Consider the following 4,224-nt stretch of genomic DNA (forward strand, 5'->3'; position numbering starts at 1 on the left):
AATGAAGACAACACTTAGCAAGAGAAGAAAACAAATCTGTTTCTGTTCTAAAATTTGTCCATCGATGCGTCACTCCTTAAAAACCAGTCTTTACCGAGCTTCTTCATCTCCGCCGAGTATCAAACCACGAGACCTCGGTGAAGATAATGTAAGTCGAGTCTGGTTATCAACAATGGGACGAACTCGATATAGACAAATCATTGTTGAGAGCCATCTAAATTGTTCTCGGCAAACAAAATAAACTCGTCTTACATCAACTATGCCGAGTTCTGGTTAGGCCAAACTCGGCAAAGTATGTGCAACGTGGCGAAGACGGCGTCTTCTGTCAGGTGTCAGCCCCGTCGTGGCAGGCTGCGTTTGTTGGGCGCCCAACTGAAGAAACTCGGCAAAGCCTTGACACTTGGTCGACCCGCGCCATATATATTATAAATAGCGCTATATATATATATAGGGAAAATCCATCCTACCACCCGGTGGTAGTTACCCCACATGTCTCATATACTAGCATGTGGTGCTATATATACTATTTTATTATTTTAAATATGTTCATATACTATATCTAAGCTATTTCAAAGCAAGTTACATGAAAAAATTGCATATGAGCCCATAGTTTTTGTTATATTTGTGAAATACGTACATATTTGTATGTAAAAAAGAGCATACTCAAAAAATGGTACATACTACCTAAAAATTAGTATATATACTACCTAATCAGTGTTATATACTACATACTACACATACATACTTTCGGTTTCGACAGATACTACATACAACATACAAAACACAGGTGGTGGTAACTACCACTGCTTGTAGGAAACATTATATATATATATATATATATATATATATATATATATATATATATATATATATATATATATATATATATATATATATATTAGAAATAGCGCGCAAGGTGGCTTGGATATAACCTAACCTGGCAGCCATTGTCGCCCCGTCCACCTTCCAACCGTTGGCATGCCCGGTGACTTGATCTGGCGCGCGCGACCAGCAGAATTCGTAGGCAACCCATCCCCCCTTCTTTATTGACCAAACAAGTTTGGCGTTTGATAGATAATCCCGGGTCTCTTTGTGCCACAATACTTCGTGCAAAATATTTTCCTGATGGTGACTTGCTTAATGCAACTTTGAAGAAGAAGGCGTCCTCTACATGGCAGAGTATTATGGAAGGAGTGAGTACACTCAAGTTGGGACATGTTTGGAGAGTTGGAGGTGGGCAACATATTAATATTTGGTCTGATGCATGGATACCACAGTCTCCATCTAGATTGCCGTTGACTAGAAGGGGCAATCAACTACTCTCTAAGGTGACTGATTTGATTGACCCAACCACAGGCCAATGGGATATACAACTAGTTGAGCAGACTTTTTGGCCTGTGGATGTGTCTCGTATACTCTCTATCCCGCTACCATCATATGATATGGCAGATTTTGTGGTTTGGAACTTGACAAAAATGGGAGCTTTCTCGGTTAGGCCGGCTTACTATGCGGTCTGGAAGGATAAATATGGATCAAGGGCTACAACAGATCGTCCTAGTGCGGCGAATATAAATCCAATATGGGATGTTGTGTGGAAATTGGGTTGCCCAACGAAGGTTACAATTTTTCTTTGGAGAGCTCTTCATGGCACCCTGCCATGCCATGTAACCCTAGCTGATAGACATATGAAGGTAAATACAAAATGCCTAGCATGCGAGTTACATGAAAGTGTTAAACATATGCTTTTCCAATGTCAAAAAGCAAGACAGATCTGGTTGGGTTTGGGGTTGGAAGATGTCATTGAGCGAGCTTGTAAAGTGGATCATGCGGGCGAGGCGGTGCTTGAATATCTCCTTCGTCTTCCTGCAAACGAAACATGTGTCCTCGGGCAAGGTAGATCAGACCAGCTGATTGCTGTTGCGACCTGGTATTTATGGTGGGAAAGAAGAAAGATGGTGCATGGCGAGCAAATGCAACAACCTGCACGAATAATTTCTGCTATCCAAGCTCTGACAGAAATTTTTCCAGTGGCCTATCAGCCTACGGCAAAGGTGAAAAGGATTCTATGGACTCGCCGTAGTGCTGGCTTTGTAAAACTTGACGTGGATGCTGCTTACGACAGTGATTCACTCCAAGCCACTGTGGGTGCTGTATTACGTGACAGTTCAGGGAAATTCTTGGCCGCAGGGAATAATGTTGCAGGGGATTGTGTGGATGCTCTTATGGCTGAAGCTACTGCTCTTCGCTTTGGTCTGAATCTTGCCCAGTCATTCGGATGCTCCAGGTTAATCATAAATTCTGATAATTCTGATGTGATCACTGCAATGCAAGATGGTGGTACTTTCTCAGGATTGGCTTCTGCTATTTTCGACGATTGTTATCACATGGTTTGCGATTTATCACAAGTCCACTACGAGCACTGTTATAGATAAGGAAATTTTGTAGCGCATGAACTGGCGAGGATTGCTAGATTTTCTCCACCTGGCACTTGGTTTGATGAGGCACCTAGTGCCATTGCCTCTATGCTTGTAAATGATGCTACTTTGATTACCACTTAATAAAGGGTTTTGAATTTTCAAAAAAAAAGCAGAATTCGTAGGCAGGCCTGGCCAGAATGGTTTGCCTTTGAAAACGGATCCTTCTCTGTTCTTGTTTTGCGCTAGAAAAAAAAACACTCCTACATCGTGTCACCTTTTTATTATTGGGCCAGGAGCACTAATGCTTGATAGGCTTTCTGGTTCGATGTTTCGGCCCATGCTGCAGGCTTGGCCCTTTCCCTGCAGCCTTATTAGATTTTACTCAAAAGAAATGCAAACCTTACTACGTAGATTAATTAACCTGTGGTTGAGTTGGTTAGGTGGACAGTGGTATCCCCAACCCACCAGGGTTTAAATCCTGGTGCTCGCATTATTCCTGGATTTATTTCACGATTTCCGGCGATGCGCTTTCAGTGGGAGGAGACGTTCCCGTCGACGACGAAGCTCAATCTTTTGGAGGTGCTCATAGGGGTAGGGTGTGCGTGTGTGCGTTCATAGGGGTGAGTGTATGCGCGTTTATATGAGCGCTTGTGTCTGTATTGATGCTCAAAAAAAATTAAATAGTACCACACTGCTGGCTGAGCACGACGTGCACCGGCATATATACGTACGACCCGTCCGTCTGACCTGCCGGGCGTGGTGGCGCACGCTTGTAACTCCAGCCCCGGAGGGCTAAAGGAGTTGGCATGGGTGTGTTTGTTGGATGGGCCTGAGTGACATCTTAAGGTTATTTCACTCGAACATTTCATCATCAGAATTATATATAGAAAGAAAAGAAAAGGCAGTAATGGGACGAAGCATTGCCCCGTAACCCCTTGCTCTCGTTCATGGGACCATGTTCCATGGGCAGGCCGTCGATGGTGGCCTTGTGCTGCGGGGGGTTCTACGCCTCCAGCCGTAGCCCAGTAGGACTTTGCTCACCCAACTTAACTGCCCCCCATGCCAACTCTTTTTCCAATTTTCTTTATCTATTATTGTTTTTCTTTACAGATCTTCGAATGCACTATATGCGGAAACTACTGTCATGCCCGCACATTTCTGCGGTGGGTTTTTTCTTTGAGGTTCGATAAATGGGTCCTTATGTGTTCTCATTATGCTGTAGCTGGGGAAAAAATATGTTGCAGTTGTAATCCCGATTCAGGGTACTCATTTTGCACACCTTTCATGCGGTGTTATCCGCCTTTATGAATCATTGCTATAACATCACGCATTGGGGTTTCATGTTTTTCTACTATTGTTTGAGGGGGGTTTCCCACTATTTCACTACCCTTATATAATTCTATTGTATATATAGCCACTTTTAGATCGGACAGGAACTATTGGTCCATGGGTGTATATACACCCTATACGGATATTTTTTACTAATTACATAAAAAGTCAAAAAAATTGAAAATAGTTTTGACATAAACTTTACCTTCCATTGTACTTGAAAAAGAATTCCACTAAAAGAAATACTCATGTTGACTTCTTTAAAAAAACAAAATTTTCGACCAAAATAGTGTGAATAGTGACCTATAATAGCAATAAATTTTGTTTATTTTGCCCTCAAGTCAACACTAGTTTAGTCTGAGGTAAAGTTTTATATATGGGTAGTCCTATTTTGGCTACCGGAAATGTTCGTGGGCATGTCGGTATTGTACTGGAGGCACCGAAGGGATTCCGAGGCTCCGCCGAGGGGGGTCACCAG

This window comes from Triticum dicoccoides, chromosome 7A, assembly GCF_002162155.2.
Source record: "Triticum dicoccoides isolate Atlit2015 ecotype Zavitan chromosome 7A, WEW_v2.0, whole genome shotgun sequence".
Taxonomy (NCBI): domain Eukaryota; kingdom Viridiplantae; phylum Streptophyta; class Magnoliopsida; order Poales; family Poaceae; genus Triticum; species Triticum dicoccoides.